The 14,739-nt window shown below is 39.6% G+C and overlaps 1 long non-coding RNA gene across 1 annotated transcript in view; it reads right to left on the minus strand.

Moving 5' to 3' along the window:
* LOC135363597 (uncharacterized) overlaps window positions 1-13,087 on the minus strand; it is a 69,606-nt gene extending 56,519 nt beyond the window's left edge. The window contains exon 1 of the long non-coding RNA XR_010409422.1: window positions 12,880-13,087. This is a non-coding gene — a long non-coding RNA (uncharacterized LOC135363597). The remainder of the gene's footprint in view (window positions 1-12,879) is intronic.
* Between the last annotated feature and the right edge of the window lie 1,652 nt (window positions 13,088-14,739).

Genomic DNA, 14,739 nt, shown 5'->3' on the forward strand with positions numbered 1-14,739 from the left:
TCAACAAATACCTTTTGCAAAAGGGTATCCTATGGCAATAGCTGATTTTTGCTAATGAAGGGATGGTTACCAGTATCACCATATACTCAGTGACACTACTGACTTGTTTCTATGTGCCAGCCACTGCCATAAGCCTTTGGCACATACTATACCATTTAATGCTCAGAGAGATCCTATTAAGTAAGTGCCATCAGATCTCCATTTTACAGACGAGGCAACTGAGATTTAGAAGAAATAAGTAATTCATTTAAGTTCATGAAGAGAGCAAGTGTGATCTTAGGAAGCCTCAAAATATTCTGCTTGAAAATGTGGAAAGCAGTGTCGCTCTATATGAAAGTGCAAAATTACATGAAAATATTAAGAAGTAAATCAACATATTTACCCTTTTGTAACATTTTAAAGCTTCAAATTTTATTTATTTATTTGACAGAGAGAGAGAGCACAAGCAGGGGGAGAGGAAGAAACAGACTCCCCACTCAGCAGGGAGCCTGACTCATGGCTCAATCCCAGGAGACTGAGATCATGACCTGAGCCGAAGGCAGCCGCTTAACCAACTGAGCCACCCAGGTGCCCCTCGAGGTGCATCTTATTAGTGTATTTTGGATTAGAGACTCTGTTTTTACAAAAACACAAATTAATAGGAAAACATTAAAATGTAGAAAGAACCATAAGAGATGATAATATGAATAAACTCAATAGTATAGAAATTTAAAAAGCATAAATATATTACATTCCCCATACTCGTAATGCTATGATCTTATTTTTTACCTTTATCTATGTTAAGTTAAAAGAGGGTATGTGTGTATATGTGTGTGTTTGTGTGTGTGTGCATGTGTATGTGTGAAAACAAAAAGCAGATATTTTCTAGCTAGAATTAATACTAAATACCTTTGGATTCTATTATCAGTGTGCTGAAATTATTAGTGAATCATGTGCTCTATTTCTATATTTCTATAGAAATTCCTTCCGGGATTTCAGGTGATATCTTCAAAAGAAAAGTCATTACTTTTCCCCTATGTTGTTACTGTATTTCCTGTCCCCAGTGATGGCAGTACACATGGAGTTCCACTGCCCAGATTCCCCTTCAAGGAAGAACTTGCTGTTTCAGCTGCAGACACTTGCATTGACCAAAGTCGCACACTTGCTGGGGAACACTGCATCCAGTGGCTCAATGAGGGTATAAAGGTGGGTCATTTCAGCTCTAGGTGGGACGACAGTATTTGCTCTGGGGCTTACCATGCTGGGTTGTCTAAGTTTATACAGGGTTTACATTGCAATGCAACTGTTCTCTTCTGCCCAATCCTGTTCCCTCCCCCTTCTTTTCATAGGTTTTGATCCATAAAATCTTTTTTTTTTATTTTTTTATTTTTAGGTTGCAAAATTTGTCCCAGTAGAAATTGGGTTTTTTGGGGTGCCTGGGTGGCTCAGTCATTAAGCGTCTGCCTTCGGCTCAGGTCATGATCCCAGGGTCCTGGGATCGAGCCCTGCATCGGGCTCTCTGCTCGGCCGGGAGCCTGCTTCTCCCTCTCCCACTCCCCCTGCTTGTGTTCCCTCTCTAGCTGTCTCTCTCTCTCTCTCTCTCTCTGTCAAATAAATAAAATAAAATCTTTAAAAAAAAAAAGAAAAGAAATTGGGTTTTTATTGTTATGTTAATCATCATACATTACATCATTAGTTTTTGATGTAGTGTTCCATGATTCGTTGTTTGCGTATTGCACCCAGTGCTCCATTCAGTACGTACACTCTTTAATACCCATCACCAGGCTAACCCATCCCCCCACCCTCTGGAACACTCTGTTTCTCAGAGTCCGTAGTCTCTCATGGTTCGTCTCCCCCACCGATTTCCCTCCCTTCATTTCTCCCTTCCTACTATCTTCTTCTTCTTTTTAACATATAATGTATTATTTGTTTCAGGGGTACAGGTCTGTGATTCATCAGTCTACACAATTCACAGTGCTCACCATAGCACATACCCTCCCCAATGTCTATCACCCAGCCACCCCATCCCTCCCACCCCCCACCACTCCAGCAACCCTCAGTTTGTTTCCTGAGATTAAGAATTCCTCATATCAGTGAGGTCATATGATACTTGTCTTTCTCTGATTGACTTATTTTGCTCAGCATAATACCCTCCAGTTCCATCTACATCATTGCAAATGGCAAGATTTCATTCCTTTTGATGGCTGCATGATATTCCATTGTATATATATACCACATCTTCTTTATCCATTCATCTGTTGATGGACATCTTGGCTCTTTCCATACTTTGGCTATTGTGGACATTGCTGCTATAAACATCGGGGTGCATGTACCCCTTTGGATCACTACATTTGTATCTCTGGGGTAAATACACAGTAGTGCAATTGCTGGGTCATAGGGCAGCTCTATTTTCAACTTTTGAGGAACCTCCATACTGTTTTCCAGATGGCTGCACCAGCTTGCATTCCCACCAACAGTGTAGGAGGATTCCCCTTTCTCTGCATCCTTGCCAAATTTGTCATTTCCTGACTTGTTAATTTTAGCCATTCTGACTGGTGTGAGGTGGTATCTCATTGAGGTTTTGATTTGGATTTCCCTGATGCCGAGCGATGTTGAGCACTTTTTCATGTGTCTGTGGGCCATTAGGATGTCTTCTTTGGAAAAATGTCTGTTCATGTCTTCTGCTCATTTCTTGATTGGATCATTTGTTCTTTGGGTGTTGAGTTTGATAAAAAAAAGTGGATGGTATTTTGATGGGGATTGCATTAAATGTGTAGACTGCTCTAGGTAACACTGACATCTTCACAATATTTGTTCTTCCAATCCATGAGCATGGAAAGTTTTTCCATTTCTTTGAATCTTCCTCAATTTCTTTCATGAGTATTTTATAGTTTTCTGAGTACAGCTCCTTTGCCTCTTTGGTTAGATTTATTCCTAGGTATTTATGGTTTAGGGTGCAATTGTAAATGGGATCGACTCCTTAAGTTCTCTTTCTTCTGTCTTGTTGTTGGTGTATAGGAATGCCACTGATTTCTGTGCATTGATTTTATATCCTGCCACTTTACTGAATTCCTGTATGAGTTCTAGCAGTTTTGGGGTGGAGTCTTTTGGGTTTTCCACATAAAGCATCATATCATCTGCAAAGAGTGAGAGTTTGACTTCTTCTTTGCCGATTCGGATGCCTTTTATTTCTTTTTGTTGTCTGATTGCTGTGGCTAGGACTTCTAATACTATGTTGAATAGCAGTGGTGATAGTGGACATCCCTGCCGTGTTCCTGACCATAGGAGGAAAGCTCTCAGTTTTTCCCCATTGAGAATGATATTCGCTGTGGGTTTTTCATAGATGGCTTTTATGATATTGAGGTATGTACTCTCTATCCCTACTCTGTGAAGAGTTTTGATCAAGAAAGGATGCTGTACTTTGTCAGATGCTTTTTCTGCATCTATTGAGAGGATCAGATGGTTCTTGTTCTTTCTTTTGTTAATGTATTGTATCACGTTGATTGATTTGTGGATGTTGAACCAACCTTGCAGCCCAGGGATAAATCCCACTTGGTCGTGGTGAATAATCCTTTTAATGTACTGTTGGATCCTATTGGCTAGTATTTTGGTGAGAATTTTTGCATCCATGTTCATCAGGGATATTGGTCTGTAATTCTCCTTTTTGATGGGGTCTTTGTCTGGTTTTGGGATCAAGGTAATGCTGGCCTCCTAAAACGAGTTTGGAAGTTTTCCTTCCATTTCTATTTTTTGGAACAGTTTCAGAAGAATAGGTATTAATTCTTCTTGAAATGTTTGGTAGAATTCCCCTGGGAAGCCATCTGGCCCTGGGCTCTTGTTTGTTGGGAGATTTTTGATGACTGCTTCAATTTCCTTAGTGGTTATAGGTCTGTTCAGATTTTCTATTTCTTCCTGGTTCAGTTTTGGTGTCTCTACATCTCTAGGAATGCATCCATTTCTTCCAGGTTATCTAATTTGCTGACATAGAGTTGCTCCTAATATGTTCTTATAATTGTTTGTATTTCTTTGGTGTTGGTTGTGATCTCTCCTCTTTCATTCATGATTTTATTCATTTGGGTCATTTCTCTCTTCTTTTTGATAAGCCTGGTTATCAATCTTATTAATTCTTTCAAAGAACAAGCTCCTAGTCTCGTTGATCTGTTCTACTGTTCTTTTGGTTTCTATTTCATTGATTTCTGCTCTGAACTTTATTATCTCTCTTCTCCGGATGGGTTTAGGCTTTATTTGCTGTTCTTTCTCTAGCCCCTTTAGGTGTAGGGTTAGGTTGTGTATATGAGACTTTTCTTGTGTCTTGAGAAAGGCTTGTATTGCTATATACTTTCCTCTTAGGACTGCCTTTGCTGCATCCCAAAGATTTTGAACAGTTGTGTTTTTATTTTCATTGGTTTCCATGAATTTTTTTAATTCTTCTTTCATTTCCTGGTTGACCCATTCATTCTTTAGTAGGATGCTCTTTAGCCTCCAAGTATTTGAGTTCTTTCCGACTTTCCTCTTGTGATTGAGTTCTAGTTTCACAGCATTGTGCTCTGAAAACAGGCAGGGAATGATCCCAATCTTTTGGTACTGGTTGAGACCTGATTTGTGACCTAGGATGTGATCGATTCTGGAGAATGTTCCATGGGCACTAGAGAAGAATGTGTATTCTGTTGCTTTGGGATGGAATGTTCTGAATATGTCTGTGAAGTCCATTTGGTCCAGTGTGTCATTTAAAGTCTTTATTTCCTTGTTGATCTTTTGCTTAGATGATCTGTCCATTTCAGTGAGGGGGATGTTAAAGTCCCCCACTATTACTGTATTGTTGTCGATGTGTTTCTTTGCTTTTCTTATGAATTGCCTTATATAATTGGCTGCTCCCATGTTCGGGGCATAGGTATTTCCAATTGTTAGATCTTCTTGTTGGATAGACCCTTTAAGTGGGATATAGTGTCCTTCCTCATCTCTTATTAGAGTCTTTGGTTTAAAATCTAATTTGTCTGATAGAAGGATTGCCACCCTAGCTTTCTTTTGGTGTCCATTAGCATGGTAAATGGTTTTCCACCCCCTCACTTTCAATCTGGGGGTGTCTTTGGGTTTAAAATGAGTCTCTTGCAGACAGCATATTGATGGGTCTTGTTTTTTTTTATCCAATCTGATAGCCTGTGTCTTTTGATTGGGGCATTTAGCCCATTTACATTCAGGGTAACTATTGAAAGATAGGAATTTAGTGCCATTGTATTTCCTGTAAGATGACTGTTACTGTGTATTGTCTGTGTTCCTTTCTGGTCTATGTTGCTTTTAGGCTCTCTCTTTGCTTAGAGGACCCCTTTCAATATTTTCTTGTAGGGCTGGTTTCGTGTTTGCAAATTCCTTTAGTTTTTGTTTGTCCTGGAAGCTTTTTATCTCTCCTTCTATTTTCAATGATAGTCTAGCTGGATATAGTATTCTTGGCTGCATATTTTTCTCCTTTAGTGCTCTGAATATATCATGCCAGTCCTTTCTGGCTTGCCAGGTCTCTGTGGATAGGTCTGTGGCCAATCTAATGTTTCTACCATTGTAGGTTACAGATCTTTTGTTCCAAGCTGCTTGCAAGATTTTCTCTTTGTCTCTGAGACTCATAAGTTTTACTATTAGATGTCGGGGTGTGGACCTATTTTTATTGATTTTGAGAGGGGTTCTCTGTGCCTCCTGGATTTTGATGCCTGTTTCCTTCCTCCAAATTAGGGAAGTTCTCTGCTCTAATTTGCTCCAATATACCTTCTGCCCCTCTCTCTCTTTCTTCTTCTTCTGGGATCCCAATTATTCTAATATTGTTTCATCTTATGGTATCACTTATCTCTTGAATTCTGCCCTCGTGATCCAGTAGTTGTTTATCTCTTTTTTTCTCAGCTTCTTTATTTTCCATTATTTGGTCTTCTATATTACTAATTTCTCTTCTGCCTCATTTATCCTAGCAGTTAGTGCCCCCATTTTTTATTGCACCTCATTAATAGCCTTTTTGATTTCAACTTGTTTAGATTTTAGTTCTTTTATTTCTCCAGAAAGGGTTTCTCTAATATTTTCCATGCTTTTTTCAAGCCCAGCTAGTATCTTTAAAGTGATGAATCTGAACTCTAGATCCGACATCTTACTAATGTCCATATTGATTAGGTCCCTGGCAGTCGGTACTGCATCTTGTTCTTTTTTTTGAGGTGATTTTTTCTGTCTTGTCATTTTGTCCAGATGATAATAGATGAATGAGAGAACAAAATGCTAACAGGGTAACAATGACCCCAGAATAATATACACTAAACAAATCAGAAGAGACCTGAAACCAGGGGGAAAGAAAGGGAAAGAAAGAAAAGAGAGGAAAAAAAAGAAAAAGATAATTAAAAAAAAAAGAATATGATCAAATATGATCAGGCTGGTGCATATATCACTGCCACACTCTAGATTTTGGGCATATTTTGGTCTGTTAGAGGAAAGTGCCTCTCAAAATGTTAAGGAAAGAAAAGCTTATATATGTATAAAAATAAGGGTAAATACGATGAAGGGATGGAATATGACTGTAAAGATGAAAATTATAAAAGATTTTATAAAAGTAATTGATAAGATAAGAAGTTGGTTGAAAAAAGAAAGAAGAGTAATTAGAAAAAAGAAAGGGAGAGAATGTGATCAGGCAGGAGACTAGAACAAAGCCATACACTAGAGGTTTAGGGTATATTTTGGTCTTTTTAGAAAAAACTGTATCCCAAAATTTTAAAGAGAGAACAACTTATATATATACCAAAAAAAGGTTAACTACTATGAAGGGATAGAATATGACTATAAAAATTAAAAATAAAAAAGATTTTTTAAAAAGGGATTGATAAGATATTGGTTAAAAAAGGGAAAAAGATAAATTCAAAAAAAAGAAAATTAAAAAAATTAACTTTGAAAGACTAAAGAGTCATGGTAAAAAAGCCATGAATTCTATGTGCAATATTCCCCTAGCTCTGGAGTTCTGCCGTTCTCATTGATGGGTAAAATTGGTCTTGGCTGGCTGTTCTTGCTGATCTTCTCGGGGAGGGCCTGTTGCCGTGGGTCCCAGATGTCTTTGCCGGAGGTGGAATTGCCCCGCCCTTGCCAGGCCTGGGCTAAGTAATCTGCTCAGGTTTGCTCTCAGGAGCTTTTGTTCCCTGCAAGCTTCCCGTACAGCTTTGGAGGAGGAGAGTGATAATGGCGGCCTCCCAATCTCCACCCCAGAGGAGCTGAGAACTCGGGGTCCCACTCCTCAGTGAGCCCCCAGAGAAAAACAGTCGGTCACTCCCGTCTCCCCGGTCTCTGGCCGCACTCTGTGCTCACCTGGCCTGTGACCAAGCATTTCTATCTCTGGCACCCGACCCCATGTGGAGTCTCCAAACCCAGCAGATCCCTGAGGTGCGCTCCCGCGCAGCTCCTCCTGTGGGAGGAAGGTGAGTCTCCCCGGACCTGCCGCTTGTTGGGTCCCTGCTGGAGGAGCAGGGGCCCGACTGTGCCGCGGATCACGGTTTATGGCAACCCCGAGCTGAGAGCCCGCACCTCAGCTCCGTCTCTGCAGCCGGCTTCCCCGCTCCGATACCTGGGAGCTCTGCTGCACTCAGGCACCCCCGGTCTTTCTGTGACCCCGAGGGTCCTGAGATCACACTGTCCCAATGAGGGTTCCACCCCTGGCTTAGCCACTGGAGCGACGTCCCTCAGCGGAGCAGACTTCTAAACGTTCCGATATTGTGCTCCGCTGCTCTATCACTTGCCGGTAGCGGCTGACGGAGGCCCCCTCCCCCGCCGTCTATCCTCCCGAATATCGCCTTGGATTCACTTCTCTGCATGTCCTTCCTTCCAGAAAGTGGTCGCTTTTCTGTTCAGAGAGTTGTTGCTATTCTTTTCTTCAATCTCCTGTTGAGTTCGTAGGTGTTCAGATGGTTTGATCCCTATCCAGCTGAATTCCTGGGACCAGATGAAATTTAGTTCTCCTATTCCTCCACCATCTTGCTCCTCCCCCCCATAAAATGTCTTTAAATTCAAAATCATTTCACAATCTGCATCCTGTGTGTTTGTGGTAAAAAAACACATGACATGAAATCTATCACCTTAGCCAAGTTTAAGTGGACAGCACAATGATCTTAACTATATGCACATTGTTGTACACCAGATCTCTAGAACGTCAGCGTCTGCTTCTTGAGAAGCCGATCTGTGACAACGCTTTAATGATCTAAATCCTCTTCAGATGTTTTGGAGTGCCGCTCTCATTTCTCAGTCATACCCCGGAAGGTTTGCAATATGAAATTGCAATGGTGAAAAACATGGCAGACAACATAAAATGCAGAATGTTTGCAATGATCACATCCCTTTCTGTGGCATCTGTGAGAATTTCCCATACAGCTTGAAGATTGGAGTTTTTCTTTTCCTAGCCCTCTTGAGAAGTAGATAGGAACTGGAAGGCTTTGTCCTGGGAAGCTCTAAGCAAACTGCTGAAGGTATTTTTTTTTTTTATTGGAGAGAGGCCAAAAGCAATGTGTCAGGTATCTAACAAAGTTTTTGACTTAAATCTTTCCTGAAGTCTTGAGCATGATATTTGGAGTTTTAGAGTAAATTGTATTTACTCAAAATTGATGTCACATCAAAACTCCATGCTTTGGTATCTGTATCTGTAAAATGGGGAGTTTAGGCTATTATAATCATTTCAATTTCAATATGGTAATTTAAAGATGGTGGAAAATTTTTTGCTATTCCTTCCATTGAGAGGAGGAATCAAATTCCCCTCCTCTTGACTCTGAGTTGATATTAGTGACTTTCTTAATAAATAGGATGTGGCACAAGAGATGTGGCATGAATTTCGAGCTAGATCAGACAAAGCCTGAGGCTGCCCCTTGATCTCTAGGACCATTCTCCGTGGAAGCCTCTGCGCAGACCAACATTTTTCTGGGGACCAGACTAGCGTTTTTCTGAGCAGCAGAGTTGGAGGGAGGACTTACAAAAGGGCAGGGGGAAACTTTTGAGGGTAATGGATATATTCATTATCTTTGCTCTGATGATGGTTTCAGGGACATATACATATATCAAAGTTCATCAGATTATAAATTTTAAATATGTAAAGTTATTATAGGGAAATTATGCCCTAATAAAACTATAAAATGAAAGCGAGACATTGGTGAGCTCTGAGAATTTCCCTAGGAACCAGAAAGCTGGGTCCAGCGGATCCATAGCTGAAAAAAAAAAAAAAGTCACCAGAATTTCACAGTAGAATTAGGCTGACAAAGGTAATGCAACTGTCCCTCACTGGACGGGGACACCACAGATTGCATCATTGACCTCTGGACTCCTGGAAAGTGGTTACTTTTATGAGAGTGATTGCTTTTGGTACTGCATCTGACAAGGGAGGCATCTGCCCCCACCAATTGCCAGGTTAATTTAGCTCTTCCAGGTGAGTTTCATCACAGACCATCTTGTTTGTAGGTATACTGAATCCTACTGGGACTGCTTAGATAAGCCCGGGAGCATCTATTTAAATTCATAAAAACCTCATTGAGGAAGCAAAAGTGGTTTTCTTCTAAGCTTCAATAGCTCCGTACCTGGCATTATCATCTCACAAGCTAACCATGAAACCCTGGCTTCAAAGAAAGCTAAACAGTTCATGAAAAGGCATGGCAGTTAAATATTTGTCAGCCTGAGTTGACCAATAAAAATATGGAACCCTTGGGCGCCTGGGTGGCTCAGTTGGTTAAGCGACTGTCTTCGGCTCAGGTCATGATCCTGGAGTCCTGGGATCGAGTCCCGCATCGGGCTCCCTGCTCAGCAGGGAGTCTGCTTCTCCCTCTGACCCTCCTCCCTCTCATGCTCTCTGTCTCTCATTCTCTCTCTCGCAAATAAATAAAATCTTAAAAAAAAAAAAATGGAACCCCACAGTTAGTCACATTTTTTTCAGGACTTTTTGCACTATGACAATCTGAAAAGCGCTCTGATAATAAGTAGAATAATTGTACTGGCCAATGTTCTTTAATAGATGTCCTTAGGCCATTGGTTCCCAACAAAACAATCCTTGCTTCTTTTATACATATCAAGTATCCTTTCTATCCAGAAAATACACCTTGACTGTAGCACAAAGCTTCTCCTCTAATTTGTCCTTCTATTTCCCAGGTACTTGGGTTTCCCCCAAGTAAAAGCTGTTTAAATCCAACTCATGGGGTTTTCTATAGATGCCTAGGAGAGAAAAAGAGTATGCATGCTTTATTTTCTTTTTTCCCTATCTCTTATCTTCTATTGAGATAAATAATTCTCACTGGTCTACTGTGGCACTAATATGCGAGGACTTTAAAGAAAATAGCAATATTCCTGCCTAATGCCCTTTCTTCCTGTTGTAACTGTTAGTCACATGACCAGAGTTACCAGCTCCATCTTAGTCTCTCTTAAAACAGAGAGAGACTATTCTCTTAGCTCATTTATTTGTTCATTTGTTCATTCATGTATGGGCCCAAGATCATCATCAGGTAGCTGGGACTAAACATGCTGATTGATTCAATCAGGTTATCTTTTACTTGAGCATATGCCTGCCTTCTTTTCTATGCTGTTACTACTCAGATAAACTTTAGCAAGTTATTAAACTTCTTTGAGCATCAATTTCCTCATTGATGAGATGAGGATACCAACTACTTTGTGGCATTATCGTCAATAGTTAGTAAGATGTAAACTATATGACACAAATTAGACATGCAATAAAGTGTGTAAATTTATTTTTTTAAAGATTTTTATTTATTTATTTGACAGAGAAAGATAGTGAGAGCAGGAACACAAGCAGGGGGAGTGGGAGAGGGAGAAACAGGCTTCCTACCAAGCAGGGAGCCCAATGTGGGGCTCCATCCCAGGACCCTGGGATCATGACCTGAGCTGAAGGCAGTCACAATTTATACCAGATTGTGTAGTCAGAGGATTTGCTCTGCTACATTTATGTAAATTTCATTTCCTTATCCAAATGATTAATTCATCAAATGTATTTTTCTCCCTCCTTCTACTGACAGCCTAGGAAGTCTAGGCTTGCTGTGTACAACCACTGGTTGATGGATAGTCGAAAGTCAGCCTCGGGAACAAGTACCTAAACCGTGAAGCCCTAATACTGAGGACTTGAGAAAAAAATCCCAAACTAAGAGACTAAAATATATAAATCCTTCCTGGAATTGGTTCTCTTCTGTGTTTTGAAAACAAAGGTGTATAAGGTATAAGAATTACCCTAGAAAATTTTAAACTTTCTAAGTCAAAATGTGATTGGTAAAATAAAAAGCTTTCTAGAAAAGTTTACACTTGCATGTTAAGAAAAAGGGGAGGCCAGAAGAAAGGCAGGAAGGGAGGGAGCAAGGAAGGAAGGAAGAAGAGAGAATGAAGCAAACATGTATATTACCCAACTGCCAAAATGGTAGAGAGAAAAGAATCCGTCCTCAGAGCATATGAAGAAACATCTTTTTTAAAGTTAAATAAATAAAACACGGTGTTGACAAAACACTTCCATCTAAATAAAATAATGACAACCTATGGTACATAGTAAATAATTTTGACCAACCAAGAGTGACACTGAGTACATTGTCAAGTGAATCTTTGCTATTTTGCTTTTCAAATATAATAAAGCCATAACAGGGATGTTTCTCTAGCACAAAAGTCTCATGGTTCAAGCTACAATGGAGTAAAAATGGAAGGCAGGCTAAGCAGAGTACCAGCAAAGATGAGAGCAACGGCAGAGCACTCTAATATAACATCACTGAGTCTAAAATAACAATGTTCTACCAAATCGTTATATTATCCTCTTAATATCTTTTCTTTATAATTTGGCTATATTTAACATTTGGCTAATCTATGCACTACCTAGATACATGTATATTATATTATATTTGAACTAAATTACATTTGAAAGTAGTCTTTTATATGACTACTTAAAAGCTTAAAGCATCTTACATGTTCTCATAATTCTGTGTGAGACGAAGTGGTATATTTTTACCCTGCTTTAGAAATTCAAGACACTGAACACAGTGGTTCCTTTTCAGCCCCCCAGAGTACTCACAGCCCTTGCCTTAGTTAGGGTCTTCCTAAGAGCAGTCACTTAGATACAGATTCAAGTGTAAATAGTTTATTTTGAAAGTGATCCCTATAACCATGGGAGGAATAGGGAGAGAGTAGTGAAGGAAAGAGAAAGCACTCAGTCAAGTGTTAGTTATTAAACAAGTTATTGCTATGGATTAACTGGAGCTTCACTGGAACCGTGTGGAACATGTGCATTGGGGTTATCCCACTGAGGGGCGAGGGAGCTGGGAGATGTATGCTATCCTAGTGGGTCATTAGTTAGAGGCTGCTTTCAGGGACATTCATTTCCAGTATTTCCAGCCCATGGTTTAGTGTACTCTGGTGGCCAGAGAAAGCCTCTGAAGATTAAGTACAGTGAGGGATGCAGTAGTGAAGATGGGACAATTGCGGGGGAGCGAAGGGGGGACCCATCAGCGTGGCTAAAGCTCTGACTTTATTTATTTGAAGTTTCATTAGCATGTTCACTAAGAAATTTTGGGAAACCATGGAGGAATTATCCTTTACTTTTTATATCATTCAATTTTCTCATCCCTAAAAGCAATTAAAAACAATGGACTAAGAAAGCATAAGGGAACTTCTTTGTTGTGTTTTTTTTTTTTTTTCAGAGAAATTAATACTCTTAGGTTTACTGTTTTGCTCTACATTTTCAGTTACCAAAAAAGCCAAACTGCTATTGCTATTCTTTTCTATCACTGAAGAGGCAAAGACATGAAAGGAACCTTTTAAGGAGCAGGGAAAAAAGGCTTAGTGCAATTCCATCAGGTGATTGAGCTGACTTCTGAAACCTCCTTATTAGTTGCATGAGAAATGAAGAATTTTAACTGAGAAAAATCAACTCACCTCCTCAAAACTATCTAGAAACTTCTGCATCCACTTCCACTGCAGAGCCAGGCAGAGGTCTCTTCATGAATAAGCTTCACGCCAAAATAATGAGATTTTTGAGATGAATTATTTCTCCGGTTTTAGATAATCCTTTGCCATGGTCCTTTGGGGTTCCCTGGTGAACTGAAATGATCCCAACAGGATTTCTTCACAATTTTCCAGAAGCCACGGGCACCTCACTTACACTGCCAAAGGCCACTGGACCCAGTCGTCATGGTGAAAGGAATTCCCAGGTTATGTGGAGTCAGATTGCTGGGGGTCAGCCAACATGCACCTGGAGTTGCTTCAATCACACTAGTTCCAATTCAAATTTAATTGTTATTTCAGAAACTTTCTCCTGTTTCTCTAATTATTTTAACTCTGCAGAATGGAGGTTAGCCAGCTCTGCAAACTGTGATTTGGAATTTGCTTATGTCAAATAAATGAAGCCTTCGCTCTAGAATTCAGAAGTAAAGGGTCACAATAGCTAAAACAAAACAGACATCTGTAGCATGTTACCTTTCATGAGGACAGAGATTTTTTTTTCTTGCTCTTTTGTTTACCATAAATACCCAGCACTTAGACATTCTACATGTGCGGAAGCAAAATAACGAAACGTTTTTAAAAGCATATACATGATTTCTCAATTTTTATAGTGTGAACTATTCTGAATCTTTCTTAATTCTTTGATACATTTGGGATGGAAAAGAGTGGAACGTGTCCTCATGCACTGGCGCTGAAGAGCTACACTCAATACTTGGCCCGATGGAAGCAGTGAAAACAAGTAAGGGGATAGGGACTGTTCCATCAAAGGGCACAACTCTGTTAGATACCCTTTAAAATCCAATCCAATGATCTTGAGGACTGTGGAAAATGTTTTAATTCTAAGAAAGAGCTTGCTGCAAATAGAGACCTAACTTTTGGCCAGCCCTTGACATCAATTTCCTTTTTTTAAAGAAGTGATTCTCACTGACAATTTTGAATACCTTTCTATATAAAGACTAATATTTGTAGTTTTTAAAATCAACATGGAATCTCCATATGGCATTTTTTTTCTTCTATTTGATTTTGCAGAATCCTATGTGACATCATAACACTATTTGTAGGAGGTAAGCTATGATCTCATCAATAAAGAAATCACCTTCAGAAAAAATTAATAGTAACATATGACTATTTCACAGGGATATCTTATATATAAAAGAATTAATGCAATTAAAAGAAAGAGAGCAAGTGCAGAAACCACAGGCTAAAAATACAATATTATTGGGACACCTGGGTGGCTCAGTGGGTTAAGCATCTGCCTTCAGTTCAGGTCATGATCCCAGGGTTCTGGGATTGAGTCCCACATTGGCTCCTTGCTCAGTGGGGAGTCTGTTTCTCCCTCTGCCTGCCGCTCCCCCTGCTTGTGCACGCCTTCCCTCTCTCTGTTTCTGGCAAATAAATAAAATCTTAAAAAAAATATTGTATTTGTTATAGACCAGGATCTCAGGAGGGTCTAGGATGCGTCATGGGGTCTTCAAAGCAACCAGGAGATGATAGTTGTCCGAGCCTTTGTGAACAGAATGTTAAGAAAAACACATGGGTTCAATATCGGGTTCAATATTAATACACAATTTTTATCAACTGTGGCTCCCATGGAACACAAATTATATACGGATATAGATACACATAGTGAGACATAAGTCTATAAAATTCAACTAATATTCGGACATATAAATATATGTCTTATAGAACAAAATCTGATTTTTAGCAACCAGATGTCTACATCAATTCAAATATTACTTTCCTTAGAGGTATGGAGATAGAGAATAAAAAATTCAAAATCTGATTCAGGTCAGG

The sequence above is a fragment of the Mirounga angustirostris genome, unplaced genomic scaffold (assembly GCF_029215605.1).
Source record: "Mirounga angustirostris isolate CCGP_5_RB_7025 unplaced genomic scaffold, mMirAng1.0.hap1 SCAF_2, whole genome shotgun sequence".
Classification (NCBI taxonomy): Eukaryota; Metazoa; Chordata; class Mammalia; order Carnivora; family Phocidae; genus Mirounga; species Mirounga angustirostris.